The 24391-nt window shown below is 37.6% G+C and overlaps 1 protein-coding gene and 1 pseudogene across 2 annotated transcripts in view; one reads left to right on the forward strand and one right to left on the reverse strand.

Annotated features, from left to right (window-relative positions):
• LOC105033403 (protein virilizer homolog) overlaps positions 1–24391 on the reverse strand; it is a 100286-nt gene that overhangs the window by 69666 nt on the left and 6229 nt on the right. The window lies entirely within an intron of this gene.
• On the forward strand, positions 15697–20533 carry LOC140851685 (uncharacterized; annotated as a pseudogene).

Genomic DNA, 24391 nt, shown 5'->3' on the forward strand with positions numbered 1-24391 from the left:
TTTCTACTTTTACTACACATCCATTTTAGCATTATCATTCTTGCTATGTCCATCTTGTCCCTTTTTTTCTTTGGATATAGGTCAATCTTGACTTTTCAAAACATCATTATGTGCAGTTTTGCACCATTCTAAGCTATACAACATTACATGCTCTGATATCATTCTACAGCTTCCTCTTTAAAGGGCCAATTTATAAGTCAATCATATAATACATGAAAAGCACCTTTTCCACTTCATCAAACCAGCTTTAATTATATGACATGTCTTTATCTATCTTCCATTGTCTTGCACAGGAGGTCCTAGATGACCGATCAATATAAGATGTCTTAGACTATCAAACTTGATAAGGCCCTCGTCCTTGTTTTTTGTTTTCCCAGAAACTATACTCCATATATTTCTGTATTTGTTGTACCATATCCTCTGATACTTAGATGAATAGCATTAAACTTCTCATTTTCTTTCTCATCAATCAAAATAACATCTACAAACAATATACACCACAGTACATCTTTATGAATCTTATCAGCAGCATAAAAGAGAGAAGCTTAGTCTTGATCCTTGTAATAAGTCTCCTACAAGTCTAAGGCAGGAACTACCATCAACAAATATCAGCAATGTGCATTCCAAACTCCAATGAAAAAGTTTGAGTTGCGTTAGGTTGAAAAGAAGTCATAAAAAGCATGTCAAACTATGAAAACAGCCCAAGAAGATATATATACATATATACATATATATACATACATATACATACATATACATACATACACAGACATACATATACATACATACATACACACACATACATATATATACATATACATATATATATATATATATATATAGAAATATCAATAAACACTTTTGGTATCCATTGAAATACCTGGTTTTCTAACGTCCCATTTTCAAGACCCAATACTTGATTGAAGTATTTTGCCTCTGAATAATGCAACAACAAACTCAATGAAAACACCAATAATTTGCATGGAGTTCTTCACAAAGCAAAAGAAATGTGAAATGCATAAATGATTTTTGATAAGTGTTCTCAACCATCAAACACCTCATCCCTCCATCGGATGGCAATTGAGCATTATAATCCAACTTTCCATAAAGTAGTTCTCAGAGCAAGCAAATAGTATTTTCATAAAGCATTTTTGAAACTTCTCACAAACTCAATCTTCACCATCATTAAAAATTGAATTTTTTAATTTCTCCTAGTCCTATTAGCAACGTTGTGCACTTCTAATTTTTCATTCTACAAAGAGGGAAAGGAAAAAGGCTGATAATAGCTGTTGTGTTCACTTTTACATGTAACCAAGTTTCCTCCACCTGTAGCTTTAAAAGAACAATTTTGGCATGAGAATACATTCTGTTATGCTCTTTGTTCTCATGGTCGATTAGTACTACTCATAAACTTCCAAACCAAAACCCTATCTTATGTACTCTCTTCAGATCTTTGTTCTCAGACTCGACAGACACCATTTCTCCTCAAAACATAAGAACTCTGAAACATAAGGCCATATGGTATTCAAAACAAAGCAAATGAACGAAAATTCAATTAAAATGCATGAGAAAGAACTTAAAACACAGCCAGCTGACTTCTGCTATTCCAAACTCTGGCTTCATGGAAATCGGTAGCCAGTAGTTCCCCATAAACTCTTTTACTTGTTCCCATAGCGAGTAGTAAAACACCATGCTAAGTTAAAGGACTTTCTACAATTTGTGTTCCATTTATTCTTCATCTTTGCAACAATCAAATAGGTGTGATTTGAACAAAGGTATGCAGAACAATATTGAAGCGGTCCTGTTCTGAAACTTAACCTAAATGCCACCTACTAAGCTAACAAATTATCCAAGATATTTGCATGCTGCATGTTATAATGCAAAGGGTATAGATTTCGGATGTTAAGCAAGCACTTGATGTTGGAATATTATATAGTCAAAGCTAAAGGGACCTCAAGTGCGAGGGACATGGTATACCTTCAAATATAGTAGAAGACGTATGGATGAACACAAGGAAGAGATTTAGGGATAAGCAGCTTTTGATTAACCAGCCACATGCCCAAGATCTAAAACAGCATTTAAGAACTTAAGAAGAGAACCAGGGAGGAGAGATGGTTGAAATAAGGCTGTGAATATCGATACCAGCGCTTGTACGGCAGCAAGGGTCAGTGCAGCAGGCATACTGAGTACCAGTCCTTACCAGTCTGGTATGGTATGCTCCATACAGACTGGTATAGTCTAGTATTAAAAACATACTAATCCCTAACAGGGTTTTTTGCTCTACCTCTTTCTGAAATTTATATTACTATAAGTTGTCAACAAGCCATAAAGAAATCTATGAAACCCATCCTTCTAATTCTTTTAAAGTGTCCATGAATCCTTAGTCAGCAAATAGTTAAGTAGAATTACAGTTCAAGCATGCATGATAACTACTGTAACTTTCTAACCACCTATTCTTTAAATGACTGATCTTCCTGCTCTTTCGAACAAAGTTTAAGCATAAGCAAACCAATTATTCTATATGTTTGTTGAAACAGCAAATATTAGACAATAAACTCTTAATTGTTTGGATCAAGGTTTTCAGAACCGTCCCGAACCGAATAGTTTGCAGCGTGCCGAACCGGACCGGCGAGGAATCGGGACAGTTCTGGCTTGGAAAACAGCACATGCCAGTGCCGAGGGAGAAAGAGAGGGAGAAAGAGAGAGAGAAAGAGAGGAAGAGAAAGAGCAGACGCCGCCAAATTCCAGCAGTGGCCCGCTGCGGCCATTGGAAGGCCGTGGAAGCCTCCATGACTCGACCATCACCGATAGGGCTTTTAAACGAATGCGAGAGAGAGAGAGGGGAGGGAGCGACGTACCGGAGGGAAGCGCAGCCGGCGAAGGGGCCACCAGAGCTTGTCAGGTGGCCACCAGGCCATCGGGTGGCGGAAACCGCAGGGATGGAGCCACATCCGCGAAATAGGAGCTATTACCCCTGTTCCTTCGTCGCCTTTTTTTTTAAAAAAGATGATCAATAGTGAAGCCGACATTCAGTTTGCCAGCTTCACTTAACTTTTTTTAAAAAAAAACAAAAACAGTGAAACCGGCTAATCCATTACCAGCTTCACATTGTTTTGATGTGGACTACATCATCCGGCGGCCTCTCCAATGGCTTCCCCTCCCTCCTTTTCTTCCTTCCCCTCTCTCTATTTCTCTCTCTTTCTCTCTTTTTCTCCTCCCGGTTCGCTTCCTTTCCCAATGTTGGTTCGCGCCGGTCCAGTCCGGTACGGATCCGTACCGACCGATACTGTCTGCCAGCCAGCACGGGTTCTAGTATCGAATCCGCGAACCTTGGTTTGGAACTTTGGATCATTATGGCTTCACTGAAGGTTGGTTAACCTTCTAATTTAGGATATGGGACAAAAACAACACAAAGCCAAAAGGTTTGGTGACCCTCATCTGGCACTAGATTCCTTTCAATTTGTCCTTTTTACATCATCAGATACTAACAAGGGTTACTCGACTCGGTTGCTTTGGGTTCCCACGAAAAAGGCAAGCAATATGTTCAGAAAACCACTAAGCAATCCCCTCGAAATCTTATTCCTCATTATTATGAGTGGAAGAAAAATTTAAAGAAGAGTGCCTTAATATTTTGAACCCTCCTAGCTCCATTAGTTTGCCCCACGTACATGCCAGAACTCTTGATGATCGTGAACTCTGTATTAGTGATCAAAGAAATTACTCTTCCCTCGTACCTCCATTCTTGAAAAAAATAATGGGCTTTGCAATTGTTTATCACTAAGGCAAGCATCGGGACGGAGCAAGGTGGGTGAGGATTTTGAAAATTTTGGATTTTGTGTTAGAGTAATTAATTAAGATCTCACCATATTTAATATAATGATATTTGGTTACAACCATATTTAGTATAGCCATATTTGGTTATAACTGTATATTAAGATCTCACCATATTTAGTTTGTGTCCAAGTACATTGTATCTAGTATGTGTCCAAGTACATTGTATGTAGTAGCCTATAAAGATCCTTTGAGATGCTAAAAGAAATGACATAACAATTCTGTTCCTTCTCTATAATACTTTACATGGTATCCGAGCAAGGTTTGATGGATTCCTCGCTCTCATCATCCACTACATCAACTATGATCTCATCCATCCCATCTCTCTCTGCAGATCTCAAACCAAATAGTTACCACATTACCACTGAGACTCTCAATAGTTTCGATAACTACATGCGGTTAGAGCTATCAAGACGGGCTGGCCCGCCCTGACTCGCCACAACCCACCTCTAAACGATGCAGGGCGGGCTGGCCTGTTCAACTGGCAGATTGGGAAAACCCCAACCCAACCCAGCCTACCATGGGCTGCGGGTTAAATGAGTCAACCCGCCAAAATTTAAAAAAAAAAAAACTATAAAACAGCAATATAAACAGAATTTCATATCTAATCCGAGCTCAAATCAACATATCAAAATCTAACATCTCAATTCACATTCACAATGACAAAGTCAAAGACTCTAACTCTATGTCTTAACTATTCAAAGCAAGTGCCAGGCATCATTCTTTGTGGTCCTCTTCAAATTTAGAGTTATAAAATGAAATTATCATAAAATGAAATTGTTTGTGGTCCTATTCAAGCTCTCTCGATCTCTCCTCTCTTTCTCATGCAGACGCAGGCAAAAAAGTTGAAAACAAATTTGGGAATTCGGGATTTGATTTCAGATTTGGGAGTTGGGACTCGAGGGTAATTTACTTAGTTCTTTTAGTTTTAGAGTAATTTCGGTACTTAAAAAAAAAAGAGGCGGCCAACCAGCCCCGACCCGCCCTGCTCCAAACCCGCCACAACCTGCAAGTCAAATGAGGCAGGTTATTTAACCCGTTTTTAAATGAGTTGCTAAAACATGAACCCAACCAGCCCCATTTACATGGCGCGGTAGGCCAATCCGACGGACCCAACCCAAATTGATAGGTCTACATGCGGTGGTCTCTCACAGTCAAAAGATTCCTCACCGGCAAATGCATGTTGAAGCATATTACCACGATCCTCCTACAGATCCGACTTATGACACATGGATCCATGATGATGCCATCATCATGAACATGATGACTAACAGTATGGAAAAATCTGTTAGTTCTATCGTGTGCTATCTACAAACTGCCAAAAAGATCTGGGATACTCTCCGGACTCAGTATTCCTCCATCAACTACGTGCAGCAACTCTATGACATTTTCCAGGAGATCTACAAGGTATAGCAGGGCGATGATATTCATGCCTTCATTGCCCACTATACCCTCTTCCCTGAGGAATGGAAGATCTATCAGCCATACTCACCGGATGTCGCTGTTCAAGAGTCTCAACAACAGGCTCTTTTATCTGTTCTTTGCCTTGGGCGTGTGCACCCCTATCTGGAGGGTGTTCGATCTCATCTCTTGGCGACTCTTTCTAGCCCAACTCTGTGTCATCTTGCCACTCATCTGTCCAGAGTGAAGGCACCTTCTCCTACATTAGCTGCAGATCTTACTCCCCAGCCTACACCACTTGCATCTTATCACGGTCGTGGTTCAACATCATTTCGCAGCCGTGGTGACCGTGGATCGATCCGCCGAAGTCGTGGTAGGGGGACGTACTTTATCTCCTCAGAGTACTGATTATGGCAGCAATACCAAGTACTGCACCTACTGTCATGACACTAACCATATCTATGAAACGTGCTGGAAACGTCTTCGTCGTGTGCGCATCTGAACACAAAGGATTCTACGGTGACTACATCAAATTCTGCATCTGCATCACAGGTTGGTTCTGCATCTTCTCAGATCACTCTTACTGCCAATGAGTACACTGCCTTCCGCAATTTGCTTTCCAAGACTTCTGGTAATTCTGTCCAAACAGGTATGGCATGTCTTGTTTCACCTCATCAATGGATCAAAGATTCCGAGGCTTCTGAACACATGACACCTTTAGCTTTATCATCCTTTACACTACTTTCTGATTTTCATGTGTGCATTGCTGATGGTTCACCTGTCGCCGTTCAAGGGATAAGCACTATTGATCTCACCAACACAATTCACCTTAAAACTGTTCTTCAAATTCCTACCTTTCCATCTAGTTTATTATCTGTTAGGACGCTTTGTGCTGATCTCAACTGCTCCATGACCTTCTTTCCTTCATATTATGTTTTGCAGGATGTTACGACGAGGAAAGTGACTGGAGCAGGTCGTGAGTACCATGGTCTCTACATCTTGGATCAGCCAGATTCCACATCAGCCTTTACCACCTCCACTGAGTCTTTGCTCTGGCATCGCAACTTGGGTCATCCATCCATGTCAATCGTTAGGCAGCTGGTACCAAGTTCTAAGTTCTTTTCTGATTTTTCATGTGAATCATGTGACTTAGGAAAACATCATCGAGTCTCCTATCCTAGTCGAGTTAATAAACATAGTTGTCTTTTTGATTTAATTCATTCTGATGTATGGGATCCCACAAAATTTTCTGGCATTAATGAATTTAAATATTTTGTCACCTTCATTGATGATTATTCTCGTATGACTTGGCTATTTCTGATGAAAAATAAATTTGAATTATTTTCTATTTGTCAACAATTTTTTAAAGAGATTCAAACTCAATTCAAAACAACTCCCAAAATATTTTGTTCTGACAATGCAAAAGAATATGTGAGTCATGATTTCGAAAACTTCTTTGTTCAAAATAGAATTTTACATCAAACTTCGTGTGCCTATACACCCTAACAAAATGGAGTTGCTGAAAAAAACAGACATTTATTAGAGACTGCTCACACTTCAATGTTTGAAATGAATGTTCCAAAATCTTACTGGAGTTTTGTGGTTCTCACTGCCTGCTACCTCATAAACCATATGCCTAATAAAGTTATTGGAAATGTTTCCCCCTTTAGTCTGGTTTTTCCTGATCGTGATCCATTTCCTCTTCCTGCACGGATATTTGGTTGTAGTTGCTTTGTTCAGTCTCTTTCATCAGGCAATGACAAACTAGATCCTCGTGCAATCAAGTGTCTTCCTTGGTTATTTACGTCTGTCCAAAGGATATTTTTGTTATTCCCCAGAAAAGAAACGCATGTTTACTTCTTCTGATGTCTCCTTTTTCGAAACTCAACAGTTCATCCCAACCCATACATCTTCTCCGGATAAAGAACTTAGTGTACCATTGCCAATTGTTGATAGTTTGGACTTCCCCACTCCTATGCCAGTACCGGAGAAACCGATTCTGGTTTATACCAGAAGATATGAGACTGATGTACATCCACCTCCTCCAAGTGTTGGGACTGCTGATCCTCCATCTCCACCTCCACCATCAGTTTCATCGTCCGATAATATCCTGGATGACCTTCCAATTGCTCTAAGAAAAGGTAAGCGCACAAGTACTACTCATCCTATTGCTCAATTTGTCTCCACTACTCATCTCACCCCCCAGTTTCGAGCCTTTACATCCTCCCTCGACTCTATTGCTCTCCCTTCTGGTGTTCAGGAAGCCCTACAGCACCCTCGTTGGACAGCTGCTATGAATGAAGAATTGCAGGCTCTTCGACAGAATGATACCTAGAAGTTAGTCAGTCTACCACCTAGTTGTAAAGCAGTCGACTGTCGGTGGGTCTTCACTATAAAGCATAATCCAAATGGGACGGTTGAGCGTCTTAAGGCTCGCCTTGTTGCCAAAGGGTTCACCCAAAAGTATAGCATCAACTATGCAGAGACTTTTTCGCCTGTAGCTAAACTGACATCCATTCGGCTTCTTATTTCTCTAGCATCTGCTAGTTCCTGGTCTCTTCATCAGTCAGACGTCAAGAATGCCTTTTTAAATGACGAGTTAAGAAGGTGGTTTATAGGCAACAACCTCCTGGGTATGAGCGAAAGGGGGAGAATTTGGTCTGTTCGCTAAAGAAGTCTACTTACGGGCTCAAACAATCTCCTCGGGCATGGTTTCAAAAGTTTGCTAAGGTTGTCTGCTCTTTTGGCTTCTCTCCAAGCAAAGCATATCATTCCATATTCACAAAGAAAGGACTAAAAGGAATCGTCATTTTTCTTGTTTATGTTGACGATATCATCGTCACTAGTAGTGATTCTCAGGATATAACACCTCTCACAAGCATTTCAGACAAAAGATCTTGGACCTCTATGCTACTTCTTAGGGATTGAGGTAGCCCGTACCAAGAATGATATCTTCCTATCACAACAGAAGTATGTTCTTGATATACTCTCAAAGACTAGATTATTGGGATGTCGACCCAGTGACACTCCCATCGATCCGAATGTCAAATTATCAGCATGCACTACCGATCCCCCCTTTTTAGATCCTAACAGATATAGGCGATATGTGGGGAAACTCATCTACTTATCAATTAGCAAATATGACATCTCTTATGCTGTGAGTTGTGCTAGTCGGTTCATGCAAACTCCTACCATTACTCATTGGGAAGCTATTATTCGTATTCTTCGCTATCTGAAGAAAGCACCTGGATAAGGTTTATTATTCAAACCAAGAAAATCTTTAGTCTTGCAGGGCTACTCAAATGCTGATTGGGCTGGTTCTATTGATGATTGGCATTCTACTAGTGGGTACCTAGTTTTCTTTGCCGACAATCTTATTTCTTGGAAGAGCAAGAAGCAAACCGTAGTTGCCCATTCCAGTGCTGAAGCAGAGTATCGAGCCATTGGACACCTTGTTTCCGAGATTCTACGGTTGCTCTCCCTCCTACGAGATCTTGACATCATTACATCATCTCCGATTTTCCTCTTTTGTGATATCAAGCTGCTATGCATATTACAGAAAATCCAATGTTTCATGAACGCACCAACTACATCTTTATTTCCGAGATTCTATGGTTGCTCTCCCTCCTACGAGATCTTGGCATCATTACATCATCTCTGGTTTTCCTCTTTTGTGATAATCAAGCTGCTATGCATATTACAGAAAATCCAGTGTTTCATGAACGCACCAACTACATCAAGGTCGATTGTCACTTCATTCAAGATGAGTGGGAGAAGAAAGTTATTTCCTTTGCTTATGTACCATCATCTTCATAGTTAGCTGATATTCTTGAAAGAATTATATCCCACAAGCCAATCGCATATGGGATGTAATGGAGTGTTTTTCTGTATTGTCTTCCAAACTCATGTACTTGACATTGTTAATTAATAAAATAGGCATTTCGATTCATTATATGCAGCATCTTATTATTATTTTAAGATTATAATAAATCCTATAGGTCGAGACAATGGTTTTAGAGCCGTAATGAGATCATGCCAGTAAGATCTAAATCCTTGATAGCCCGATCTAAAATATTCCTAGTCATTGGTTCATTGAGTCGGAGATCAATGATACCGATAAGACTGGTACATCCTATATATGCTCAGTGGTGAGGGTGGTTGATCTCAGAACCACTTATGTGACGATACTAATACAAGGATGTGGATGCTCATTAGAGAATGAGTTCCCTGAATTGACCTACAAGAAGACATCGGATGGAGTCTTATTTACATATCAGCTGGTTGTTCTCTAATGGGAGTTGTGCAAGTAATCCTTTGACCTGAGATCATCATGGTACGTTGTGTACATGAATCCATATTTTGGTTCTTCTTTGATCCTTGTATGGGATGTTCTGGATATGGTGAAATATGTATGGAGATTGTGAGTGGTCAATAAGGGATCGATCACTCCTAATAAGGGAAGCGAACATCCTATGTGATCTCATAGATTGATGATTTTGGAAGTCTTTGACCAAAGCAGGATAATAATTAGAAAGAAATTTCAATATATCATCAACTGAATCATCACCTTCTGATCGAGATATATTTAGATAAACAATTGGACTTCACATGATTCCATATCCATAGCTCATCTGAGGTGTTGTATGATTGAAGGATTGAATTGCACGGTAACTTGTAACTGAAGAATATTTTTGATATTTCTATCAAATTTCATCTCTTCCGGATAGTCATGACATATTGCTAAACGTCAATCTTGATTTGTGGACTCGCAAGAATTAAAAGAATTTAATTCGAGAATTAATTAGAAAAAATCCTAGTTAATTGGTGCAATGGGGCTGACCTAGTCTCATCGAATTAGGGTTAGGTCAAGAGCCTGAGTCCACTGCTGGCTAGATTTGAAACCCAATGGGTCACACATTTTGAGATTTAATCTTGATCTAATTTAATTAGGATTTAATGTAAATCTTACAGGTTAATTTGATATGCTAGTACATTGTCTTAATCCAAGTTCTCAATTAGATTAGTTCAAATAAATTTGAGCTAGTCTTAATCTATTGCCTGATCTAATTAGATTAGGTCCAATTTATTTGATTTATTTCCTCATCTTGGAAGTGTTTCAGATGGGAAAGGAGTCTTCTACGCCACCAGGTCCACGCCATTTATTTATTGCCACCCCATATTTATTGGCCCCCAAGAGAAGGAAGAGTCCTTCTGCATTAAAGCACCTAACCACCTCCTGTTTATCCACGCATTCCTTAATTGTCACACGCTAAATTAATCCAGAGAATTTATGGGACGCAGAAGAGGAGTCCTTCCGTATGAAGGCTCTTCTGCACCAATTAATTCATCAAAGATTTAATTCTCTGCATAGGAAGATGAAGCGCCAAGAGTTGGCGCCCCTTGGGACTCCCTACCGTTCCTTCATCTCATATTTATATAGGATGTCCCACATGGGTTAAAATCCTGGAAAAATCAGTTCTTAGGCGTGTGACAAGAGAGGAAAAAGTCAGAAAAAAATCAAAGCAAAAAGACAAGAAAATTGAGTGAAAAAAAATAGAAAGAAGAGAGGTGAGAAAAAAGACAAGTGTGGTGTGCTTGTCCTAAGATTTGATTTTTTCATGTATTGGAGTACAAAATCAAATCTTAGGTTGTGAGATTTCTAGAGAAAACTCTCTTGGCGTGGTCCTAATAAAGGAATCAAAAGCAAACGGATGTTGGTACAATTGTTCTTCGAGAAAGAAGCCGACAGCACACTTATGAAGAAAATGCTGTGGCGCTGCACCGGTTGGAAGGACCTTGATCATCTTCCGTGTGGATCACCGTTGGAAGACTTCTATTTTGGAGTCTCGTGGAGATCACCATTTTACCATATTGCTTATTTTAGAAAGTATAAGTTTCTAATTCTTTGTATGCTTGGTTTTGGTTTGTTCAACATCTACATGGTGATCCTAGAGTTTGAGTTCCGGTTGGCTAGTTTTAATCCTTAAAGCTTTTGATATGCATGTTAAATTTTTTTAAAAATTCATATTCCGCTGCGTGATCGAAATCCAACAGTAGTATCAGAACCACCCTTGTTAGATTCGATCAAACAAGAACCAAAATTATAGTATAGATTTAATCTGATTCATATAATGCCAATATACTGTATCGATTTCTAGCATCGGTCTTAAAATCAAAATTTGTTTTTGATCTTGTTTGAAGCATGAATTTAAATTTCAGTTATTAAATTTAGAATTTACTATAATCTAAAATTTTATGGTTCATGGTAATTTGATGCTTAAATCGTTTTGATTAAGGATGTATTGTATATACATGCCTAATTCGATTAGGATTTAGTAAGTTATCTGAACTTGTTATATGTTAAGTCAAAATTATTTGTACACCCTTTGTGATTCTAGCAATCATTTTTGGCATGATAATATGAATGATATTATAACTTAAAAAGTATGTTGTATAGCATGAATTGTTATATGTATGTTACATATTATGTAGATGTTAGGATATGCTGAGACCAGTCCAAGATCCTCTATAAAAAATTAAATTAAGTTGTAGTATCGGGATTGACTTGCAAATCGAATATCGAATTCATTTAATCAATTGGTGTCTAGATAAGTGTCAAAGATTCTCTAATTAAGTCCGTATGCTTGCCTGACCAACCATGTTGGTATCTAAAAAAAACTATGCGGAGCCTCCCACCTACTTACCTGGCCAATTTGATCTAATTGAATTTCGAACTTAGATTGATTAGTGATGTAGACACTGCAAAAGCCTTCCTTCATACTTAGTCAATAAAGTATGTCAAGATCTTAGTACGCTTGTTGTGCTATCCACAAGACTTACTATAAAAATTGATATGATATTAACTAAGTGCATATTGATGCTTATGGCATATTTGAATAGTGTTGCCTTGTTGTGCTATCCATAAGGGCAGCATTGTTTGAGTAGACCATATAAGAATGAAGGATTAACTTAACTAGAACACTATAGTTTGTTGTGCTATCCACAAAACTATGACTGATCTAAAGGTAAGAAAAATATTGAGAATTGTATGAAGTACAATTGGTAAAGAGTTACCTACCCTTGAACTCATGAATACTTGTTGTGCTATCCACATAGTGTTTGTGAGGAATAGGGATCTCAATCCCACTTAAGAAACTGATAAGAAGTTTCTCGTTTATCATATTAAAGGGCAATGATATTCGATAAAATAGTGAGAGTAACAATTAGATAAAAGATCTAGTCCAGTTGTTTCTGTCGTCATGAGTTATCCGCTTATACAGTGTTCTTGTTATTGTAGATTAACTGCATAATGGCATCCTTATTATCATTACGTGGCATACTAGATGCAAACAAATTGACCAGACCAAATTATGTAGACTGATTGAGAAACTTGAGAATAGGTCTCACACAGAAAAAAATCTCCTACATACTGGATATCCCCGCATCCGATACGATCGGAGAAGATGCATCCGAGGAGGAAAGGGCCACATATAAAATGTGGCAGGATGACAGTGTAACTGTCAAATGTATCATGCTTGCCTCCATGAACAATGAACTTCAGAGGCAGCATGAAGGCATGGATGTTCCTGCCAAACTCCATAATTTAAAGAAGTTATATGGAGAACAAATCCGAACTGCTAGATATGAGATATCTAAATAGTTGTTCCATACCAGGATGAGTGAAGGCACGTCCATGCAAACTCATGTCCTTAAGATGATCGATCTGATCACTCATCTGAGACAATTGGGTTTCACCATGGATGGTGAGCTCAGTCAGGGTTTGATCCTGCAGTCAGTCCCCGATTTCTTCTCACGGTTTATCATTAACTTCCATATGAACAAACTAAATATTAGCCTACCTGAACTGCTGAATATGCTTAAAACAGCAGAGAGCCATTTCAAGGATGAAAAAGCTCTAGTTCTTCTTGTAGATAAGATCTCCAAGAAGAAAGACAAGAAGGATTCTAAGAAAAAGATGAACCCTAATGCTAGCATCTTGAAGAAGAAGACGAAGGTCTCCACCAAAGGTACTTACCATCATTGCGGCAAGGACAGGCACTGAAAGAGGAATTGCAAGGAATATCTTGCAACTTTAAAGTACAAAGAAGCAAACATTGTTAAAGATTTGTATATGATACAAATAAGCTTATCATTAAGTGCTTCAACTTTAGATTCTTGGGTATTAGATACTGCCTGTGGCTCACACCTTTGCAAATCGTTGCAAGATCTGCAGAAAATAAGAAGTCTAAATGAAAATGACTTCATGCCGTTCGGCGCTAGTGGAGAATCCATCCAGGCTAAAGCCGTAGGAACCAAGATGTTGAAGTTGCTTTCGGACAAAGTTTTGGAACTGAAGACCTGTTATTACATTCTTAAAATTATTAAAAATATTGTTTCTGTACCTCTATTATTAGAACAAAGTTTTGAAATAAAAGCTAACAGCAATGGTTATTCTATTTATCTTTCTAATAAATTTTATGGAAATGCTTATATTTATAATGATCTTTTATTTTTATCACTTAATGATAACGTACTTCATGTTGATAATATGAAGAAAAAAAAGAGAAAAAATATGAATGCCGCATACCTCTGGCACTGCCGACTTGGTCATATAAATGAGTCCAGAATTAACAAGTTACATAAAGATAAATTCTTTAATCCTTATGATTTTGAATCATATGAAACTTGTGAATCTTGTCTCATGACTAAGATGACCAAGGCTCCATTTACTGAACATAGAGAAAGGACGAGTGATATTTTGGACTTAGTACATACTGATGTTTGTGGTCCAATGTCGACTCAAGCCAAAGGAGAATACTGCTACTTCATCACATTTACAGATGATAAGTCAAGATTTGGATGTATATTTAATGAAATACAAATCTAAAATCTTTGATAAGTTTAAAGTATCAAAAAATGATTGAGAGACAAACTAGCAAAAATATTAAAGCTCTTCGATCTGATCGAGAAAGAGAATACTTAACTAGTGAGTTTCTAGATCATTTAAAAGATAATGATATTCTCTCTCAGTAGACACCTCCTTACACTCCACAATTAAATGGTATTGCAGATAGAAGAAATCGCACCTTATTAGATATAATACGGTCCATGATGTGCTTCACAGATCTTTCGATCTCCTTTTGGAGATTTGCTCTCGAGACCGCAGCATATATTTTGAACAAAGTACCATCAAAGTCTGTCTCTAGCACTCCATATGAGATATGGAAAGAAAAAAAGCCCAATCTTAAACATCTTAAGATTTGAGATTGCCCTATTTATGTGAAAAATATTGATAGACATAAGCTTAGTGCTAGATCAGAAAAATACAGGTTTGTAGGTTATCCCAAGGAGAGTATAGAGTACTACTTCTACCACCCTACTCAACAAAAGGTGTTTGTTGGTAGACATGCCATTTTTTAAAAAAAGAGTTCATCCAAGAAAGGGGTAGTGGGAGGACAGTTGAACTTGAGGAAGTTCTAGATCTATAGTCTATCCAAAATCAGCATGTGGAGAATTCACAAGCTGACGCTCAACCAGAAGTGCCTATTGTTGAAGCACAGTCACTACACACACCTCTCTGAAGGTCAAGTAGAGTGCGTAATATACCACTCAGGTATGGATTTGTTATTGAGAATGACAACACATCACACATCATTGAGAATGATAATCCAACGATCTATTCAGAAGCTGTCATGAGTAGTAATTCTAACAAATGGCTTTAAGCCATGAAATCCAAAATAGACTCCATGTATACCAATCAAGTTTGAACTTTGGTTGATGCGCCTGAAAGTGTAACCCCAATAGGCTGCAAATGGATCTTCCATAAGAAGATTGAAGCAGATGGCCAAATAGAGACCTATAAGGCCAGACTGGTGGCAAAAGACTTCAAACAAAGACAAGGTATTGATTATGAAGAAACTTTTTCATCCGTAGCCATGCTCAAGTTTATTCGGATCATGCTTGCTATTGCTACAAATCATGACTATGAGATGTGACAGATGGATGTTAAGACTGCCTTCCTCAATGAAAACCTTGAGGAGGAAGTCTATATGATTGAGCCAGAGGGATTTGTCTCTAGTGGAGAGCAAATCAAGTATACAAGCTAAAAAAATCCATTTATGAATTAAAGCAAGCATCGAGGAGTTAGAAATCCATTTTGATAAGACAGTCAAATCGTTTGACTTTATCAAAAATATAAATGAATCTTGTGTGTACAAGAAGACTAGTAAGAGTGCTGTTGTCTTCTTGATCTTATATGTGGATGACATACTGCTCATTGGGAATAACATCCCTATGTTGCAATCGGTCAAAATATGACTCACAAAAATTTTTCATGAAAGACTTAAGTGAAGCATCCTATATACTTAGTATAAAGATCTGTATAAAGATCTATAGAGATAGATCGAAAAAGATGCTTGGCTTGTCCCAGTCAAGGTATATAAACCTTATATTGAAGAGGTTCACATGGAGGAAAGTAAAAGAGGTTACTTGCCTATGAGTCAATGCATACAACTCTCTAAGAAGATGTCTCCTAAGACACCTAAAGAAAGAAATAGAATAAGTTCTATTCCTTATGCTTCGGTTGTAGGATCGATTATATATGTTATGCTGTGTATCAGGCCTGATGTGGCTTATGCCTTGAGCATTGTAAGTAGATTTCAGGCAGATCCAAGAGAGGATCATTGGAAAGCAGTGAAAAACATACTCAAGTACTTGAGAAAAACTAGAGGTGTTTTTCTTATATACGAAGGATCTGATTTGAAAGTGAAAAGTTATACTGATCAAGGAATGCCGTATCGGGCCAAACCGTCCGATACAAAGCGTACCGAACCGACAGCCAGCTGATTCGATTCGGCTATTTTTTTCAAAAAAATACCCGAACCGCACCGAATCGGGCGGTTCGGCACAGTTCGGAGCCATATCACCCAAAATCGAGCGGAATGGCTTGGTTCGTACGGTTCAGCATTGAACCGAACCGTACCGACAATAACATGTGGGGGTGGGGGTGGGGGTGCCGAGGGGGTGTAGGAGGTGTGGTGGAACCTGGACTGTCATTTACTAACAGCCTAGATTCTTTCTCTAAGAGAAACCCGAGAGCTCTCTCAAAGAACTCCCAAGCGCTCTCACCTCTCAGGCGTTCGACGACACGAACCGAAATAATTAAAAAAAAATTCTATCAAATTGCAGCACTTATTCGAGGAGACGCTGATTTTCGATTGGGAGTAAGGTAATGTATTATTCTTTTAGTAAATATTTTATTTTTTATACTTTTGTGGCTAAAAAAAAGATAAAAATAAAGAAGTAAGAAAATAAGAGAAAATTATGCCAAAATTTTATAATTTTGGTATGATTTGATCGTATGTGATAGATCTTTGAAAGACCTACATGATGACACTAAAATCGATGATTTTTATTAATTATATTTTTTAAATATATATATATTTATTCGTAAAAATTTATTAAAAAATAAATTCAAAAAAATATAAAATTAGAGATTAAGAATCATGTTTAGAATGATTCAAGCTACTTGAATCTAATCTTGAATTTTTTTTTGAAATTTTTAAAATTAAAAAATATTTTTATAATTATTTAAATAATAAAAAAATAATCAAATAAAAAAATATGTAAAATTAATACTATATTTTAGCTAATTCAAAAATATTATTTGAAGCATATAACATATTTTTTTGAAATTATGAGTTTTAAAATTATTATTAATTTTTTTTAATTTATATATAATATTTTTTAATAATTATTAAACTGCCGTATTTTATTATACTTGTAGAAATGAGTAAGAAGAAAAATTCAGAGCGTGATATTGGTTGGGATCATGACGAGATGCTCTCGGCTCGACATCATTGAAAATGCAAATGATGCAATACAGAGTTCAAAGAAGGAGAGGTAACTAGGTTGAAGCAGCACCAAACTGATGGTTATCCTGATATGTCCATGTGTCGGAAATGCCCATAATAGGTCCAACAGTTGACGAAAAAGCACTTCGCTGATTCGAAAGCAACGAAGGAAAAAGCAAAGCAGAAGAGAACAGAGGTGGATCATCGAGCTGCAGAGCCACCTTCTTATCACTCTAGAGAATCAGAGGCTTCCGCTCCAGATGATGAGGCACAAATTGAGGCTGCCATTCAAACGAGCTTAGATGATCAGTACCGACAGAAGGAGATGGCCAGATATAGAGAGCGATTTGGACCATCATGCTACGAATCGAGGTCTGGATCAGCGATCGGTAGGAGAGAATCCGAGTTCAGGACTACCTCAGTCAAAGATCCTGATGGTAGATGGAGCAGACAGTATTTCATCTTTGTTGAAAACTTTTGACAATAGAAAATTTTCCAGAAATATTCCAGCAGGAGCCACCATCCATGATTTGAATCCACATGCTTTTTCCAACAAGAATTCAAAGCAGCAGAGGATTGACACTATGGTGAAAAAGGATAAGAAGAAGAATATGTGGCAAGCTATTGAATCATAGTTTCATTTCAGCCATATTCCAGCAAATGCAACAGGCAATCCTTACTATTGATCTGTTATTTCAACAATAGAGACTACCGACCAAGGTGTAGATCCGACAAGACCTAAGGACATCTATGGCTAGCTTCTTGACAGTAACAAAGAGGATCTGCAGAGATAGATTGCTTCTTACAAAAATAAATGGCCCATATACGGACTGACAGTAATGTGTGATGGTTGGACTGATCCTACTAGACGAAGCATCATTAAATTTTTGACTTACTGTGATGGAAAAATATTTTTTTCACAAATCAATTGATGCTTCAGATAAGATCCACGATGCCGCGTATATCCTTGATCTGATGGAGGAGATGATTGATTCACGAAGTGAACAGTATGTTGTGCAAGTTATCACATATAATAGGCCATAATATAAGGCTGCCGGAGAGTTGCTAATAAAGCGACGACCGCAGATATACTGGACCCTATGTGCTGTACATTGTATTGATGTTATATTGATAAATATTGAAAAGATTCGTAGGGTGCAGCAAGTAGTGGAGATTGCCCAGATTATTACTAAATTCATCTACAATTACACATTGATCATTTCATTGATGCGGACGTATACTGGGAGAGAGATTTTGAGACCAGATGTCACACGATTTGTTACAAACTACATAGCATTTAATAGTCTTCTTCAAAAGAAAACAGCCTTACGTCAGATGTTTGTCAGCGTCAAGTGGCAAGAGAGCAGATATGCGAGGGCCGGTACTGATGGAAGTCATGCAGAGAACTTGATGACGAGTTAGTAATTCTGACAGCGGACTGAAAAGATAGTGAAAGCTACCAAGTCATTATACAAGGTGCTTCGCGTCATAAATAGTGAAAAATACCCTTAGATGGGCTTTTTATATTACATAATAGAGAAGACAAAGAAACAGATCAGTGAGAATGATCCGAAACATGCTCAGGAATTCATTAACATAATTGAGCACCGTTGGGACTATCAGATGGGTAGAGATTTGCATCTAGCCGGTAAGTACGAATTCAAGAATACTTTAAAATATTTCTTTTCTTATACTTATAAAAGTGTACTTAATCAATTATGGAATTTATCTACAGCTTACTATTTGAATCCAAAATTCCAATATACCATTTCTGAGATAGATATGAATAACGATCTTCTTACTGCTCTTGGTAATGTGATATATAAGATAGTACCCAATCCAAAAATCGCATTCTTGTGTCTGCAAGAGATATGCTAGTTTAAAACAGATGTAATTATTCAACTGAATTCGATCTATACTCAACGATATATTTATAAATTTAATAAATATATTTTTTACAGACGAAACAATTTAGAAAGGGATCAGACAGCTTTGGAGTCCCATCAGCTGTCGTAAGCAAAAAGAAGATAAATCCAGATAAATTACATATCAATAATGAGCAGCATAGATTGACAGTATATGCCTAATAGTATCATGAAATTTGATATGTAATTTTGTTTTTTGCAGTTGAACGATGGATTCATTTTAGAATGTCCGTAAAACATTTGAGAGGTGTGGCTGTCCGCATTCTTTCCCAAACAGTATTTGCTAGTGGCTATGAGCACAATTGATCGACTTTCGCCTTTATCCACAGCAAACAGAGAAATCGTCTGACACAAAAGTACCTCAATAATCTTGTATATGTTCACTATAATCTGAAGTTGAGACTAAAATGCATTCAGGAGGAAGTACAACCGAAGTACACTGATCCGACACTAGATGATTATGCTGACGAGGATGATGATCCGATCATCGGATGGCTTGCAGGTCAGCAACAGGAGTCAAAACTTGATGAGTCGGGGTCCCCTCCACGACCAGCCAGTGTGATAGCTAAGGAGATCAGGGTGGATCCAGGACAATAGACAGAAAGAAATATTTCACATAAGGTTCCAATTGATCAGCCACAGCCTGAGGGGACACAGATGACTCATTCATCATATGACTCGATGTCCAATACATCCTCGCAGAGGTTTGAGCGAGAAATATTTAAACAAGGTCGGCGGTCAGCAACAAGACATCCATCCTCCCAATCACAGGAAACTCAGTCACAAAAAGACACAAGGGGGAAAGAAAAGACAATTGCACGTGCACCACTCTCAAGAGTACAGGAGCTATCTGGCTCAGATTTGGAGATTAGGAAGAGTGATGATGGTACTAATAGTAGTAGTTATGGATCTGATGACCAGGGAAGAACTCGAGGATAGGAGATCACTGTTTATGAGACACAACCACAGAATAATATTCGATTCATCGGTGAGTCCCAGTTTATACATGCCACACAAGATAGGAACTATGATGGATGAGTCGATAGAGACCGTGGAGAGCCGATTTCATATAAACAATGGGTTCCTAAAGGTCGTCCAGCACACGATGCAGCTACAGACGATCTTGCACGTGGAGTAGGATCTATGGATGTATCTGGATCATCCTCGCATTATGTATCCTATTATCTGCAGCCACCTTATGATCCATATGGATATGGTGCATCCAAGACATCGTCTTCTAGTAGTTACTATCCTATGTAGTCTGAAACATCTTACGGATCAGATTTTGCTACCGACATATTTGGATGGGCTCCTCCACAGCCATACCATCATCCCAAGGATACTTCTCAAAGCCAGAATTTGAGTGAGAAATCTGAAATATCTTACAATCCAGAGAGGATGCCTTATAGGATGAATATTCAGGAGTATAGTGCTTCTTGGTTAGAGAGATGGACTGATGTTCCTCCAGACTATATCAATGATCCAGATATCTACGAGCATCACAGACACTTGACGAGATATTAAATGCAGAGCAGATCTCGAGGTTAGTATATCATTCTTTGTGCTTTGTACTTTAAAAATTTAGATACATTTTAATGTATATTTATATATTTTCTTTTTTAATTTTAGGATGATAGAGTTGTAATATAATGTAAATAAATATATATTTAAAATTTTAGATCAAAATTTTCTGTACCACTACTGAACTCAAAAATTGAACCCAAATATGTCAATAATATATAATATAATATAATTTTGCAATTATTATTATGAATTAATAATTTGGAGACCCAAAAAAATGAAACAAAAGAAAAAAATTTTGTACCTGTATCGAATCGGTACGCCGAAGCGTACCGTACCATACCGTACCGATCCGACATCGATACAGGTACCGATATCGATACAGCGGAACTTGATACTGATTTTAGTTTTCAATCTGATCCGGATGATAGCAAATACATATCTGGATATGTGTTCACCCTGTATGGTGGAGCAGTAAGTTGGAAGAGTTTCAAACAACAAAGCGTTGCTGACTCAGTCACTAAGGCTGAGTACATTACTGCCAATGAGACTGCTAAAGAGGCTGTCTGGATGAAGAAGTTCATCTGAGAATTGAATATGATTTCGAAAATTGAACCAGTGCCTCTTTATTGTGACAATACTGGGACAGTTGCTCAAGCCAAAGAATCGAGGTCTCATCATAAATCCAAGCACATCCTAAAAGACGATTCCACCTCATTCGGAAGATAGTCAAAAGACACGATGTGATCGTGGAGCAAGTTGACACCAAGAACAATATAGTGGACCCGTTCACTAAGATCTTATCATTGTCGCAGTTTGACCGCCATCTAGATAGCATGGGCATCAAGTATAGGGATGATTGGCCTTAGTACAAGTAAGAGATTGAAAGAATTATGTCCTACAAGCCAATCGCATATGAGATGCGATTGGATGTTTTTCTGTATTTTGTCTTCCAAACTCATGTACTTGACATTGTTAATTAATAAAATAGGCATTTTGATTCATTATATGCTGCACCTTATTATTGTTTTAAGATTATAATGAATCCCATAGGTCTGAACAATGATTTTAAGATCGTGATGAGATCACGCCAGTGAGATCTAAATCCTTGATAATCCTGATCTAAAATATTCCCAATCATTAGTTTATTGAGTCGGAGATCAATGATACCGGTAAGATTGGTACGTCCTATGTATGCTCAATGGTGAGGATGGTTGATCTCACTACCACTTGTATGACGACACTAATATAAAGATGTGGGTGCTCATTAGAGAATGAGTTCACTAACTTGACTTACAAAAAAATATCTGATGGAGTCTTATTTACATGTCAGCTGGTTGTTCTCTAGTGAAAGTTGTGCAAGTAATCCTTTGATCTGAGATCACCATGGTATCTTGTGTATATGAATTCATGTTTTGATTCACTTCCTAACTTGGTTCTCTGATTCTTATATAGGGTATTCTGGATATGGTGAAGTGTGCATGGAGGTTATGAGTAGTCAATAAGGGATCGGTCACTCCTAATAAGGGGAGCGAACATCATATGTGATCTCATGAATTGATGATTCTGAAAGTCTTTGGCCAAAACAGAATGATAATTAAAAAGAGATTTCTAATATATCAACTGAATTATCACCTTCTGATCGAGATACATTTAGATAAGTAATTGGGCTTGACAAGATTCCATACCCATAGCTCATCTGGGATATTGTCTGACTGAAAGATTGAATTGCACGGTAACTTGCCACTGAATGGTATTTTTACCAAATTCCATCTCTTTCAGATAGTCATAATACGTTGCTAGACATCAATCTTGACTTGTGGACTCACAAGAATTAAAAGAGTTTAATTCGAGAATTAATTAGAAAGAGTCCTAGTTAATTGATGCAATTGAGCTGACCTAGTCTAATCGGATTAGGATTAGGTCAAGAGCCTAAATCCACTGCTGGCTAGATTTGGAACCCAATAGATCACACACTTTGAGATTTGATCTTGATCTAATTTAATTAAGATTTAATGTAAATCCTAGGGATTAATTTGATATACTAGCACATTGTATTAACCCAAATTCCCAATTAGGTTAGTTCAAATGAATTTGAGCTAGTCTTAACCTATTGCCTTTGATCTAATTAGATTAGGTCCAATTTATTTGATTTATTTCCTTATCTTGGAAGTGTTTCAGATGGGAAAGGAGTCCTCCACGCCACCAGGTCCACGCAATTTATTTATTGCCGCCCCATATTTATTGGCGCCTAAGAGAAGGAAGAGTCCTTCTGCATTAAGGCACCTAACCACCTTCTATTTATCCACTCATTCCTTAATTGTCACACCCCAAATTAATCCAGAGAATTTATGGGGCACAGAAGAGGAGTCCTTCTGTATGAAGGCTCTTCTGCACCAATTAATTCATCGAAGATTTAATTCTCTGCGTAGGAAGGTGGAGCGCCAAGAGTTGGCACCCCTTGGGACTCTGCCATTCCTTCATCCCATATTTATATGGGACGTCCCACGTAGGTTAAAATCCTAGAAAAATCAGTTCTTAGGCGTGTGATAAGAGAGGAAAAAGTCAGAAAAAAAATTAAAACAAAAAGACAAAAAAATTGAGTGAAAAAAATAGAAAGAAGAGATGTGAGAAAAAAGGCAAGTGTGGTGTGCTTGTCCTAAGATTTGATTTTTTCATATGTTGGAGTACAAAATGAAATCTTAGGAGATTTCTGGAGAGAACTCTCTTAGCGTGGTCCTAGTGGAGGAATCGAAGGCAAATGGGTGTTGGTGCGATTATTCTTCGAGAAGAAAGCCGGCAGTACACTTGTGAAGAAAAGGCTGCGACGCTGCATTGGTTGGAAAGGATCTTGATCATCTTCCGTGTGGATCACTATTGGAAGATTTTTACTTTGGAATCTCATGGAGATCACCATTTTACCATATTGCTTATTTTATAAAGTATAAATTTTTAACTCTTTACATGCTTGATTTTGGTTTGTTCGATATCTACAAAGTGATTCTAAGGTTTGAGTTTCGATTGGCTAGTTTTAATTCTTAAAACTTTTGATATGCATGTTAAAATTTTTTAAAAATTCATATTTCGCTGCGTGATCAGAACCCAACAATTCTCACCAAAGCATTACCTCCAAAGTTATTCCACACCTTCATGGACAAGCTTGGCTTCGACAACATCTACTCTCCAGCTTGAAGGAGAGTGTTAGAGTAATTAATTAAGATCTCACCATATTTAGTATAACCATATTTAGTATAGCCATATTTGGTTATAACCATATATTAAAATCTCACCATATTTAATTTGTGTCCAGATACATTGTATCTAGTATGTGTCCATGTACATTGTATGTAGTAGCCTATAAAGGCTAAAAGAAATGACATAACAATTTTCTTCTTTCTCTATAATTCTTTACAATATTTTACCTTTTCTTATTGACTAATGTTTGTTCTTTTGATTGTTTTATGCACTCATACTAGTGAGGACAAAAGAAACAGCAATGGCAGATTATAAATGCATTTTTTTTAATTAAAATAAGATTTTCATTCTATCACACTAATTTTCATGGTCCATCTGACTAAAAATAACTAGTTAAAAGCTTTATCATATTTGTTTAAGAGATAAACAACAAAAGTACATTCAAACAAAGAATTTATTCACCAGCCTTCTTCTATTTATACTCAGAGAACAATAGTGAAAGAAAGTTTTTAAGGTTCTTTTTTCTATATAAATGAAACGTGAAATGCAATAGAAGATATATTTGTACAACTAGCTTACTGCCTATACTGCTACACAAGCTTTGAGTAAAGCTATGGCACCCATCTCATATTCCTGTTAACTTCTGCTTGCAGATATCACAAGAGG

The sequence above is a fragment of the Elaeis guineensis genome, chromosome 9, assembly GCF_000442705.2.
Source record: "Elaeis guineensis isolate ETL-2024a chromosome 9, EG11, whole genome shotgun sequence".
NCBI lineage: Eukaryota > Viridiplantae > Streptophyta > Magnoliopsida > Arecales > Arecaceae > Elaeis > Elaeis guineensis.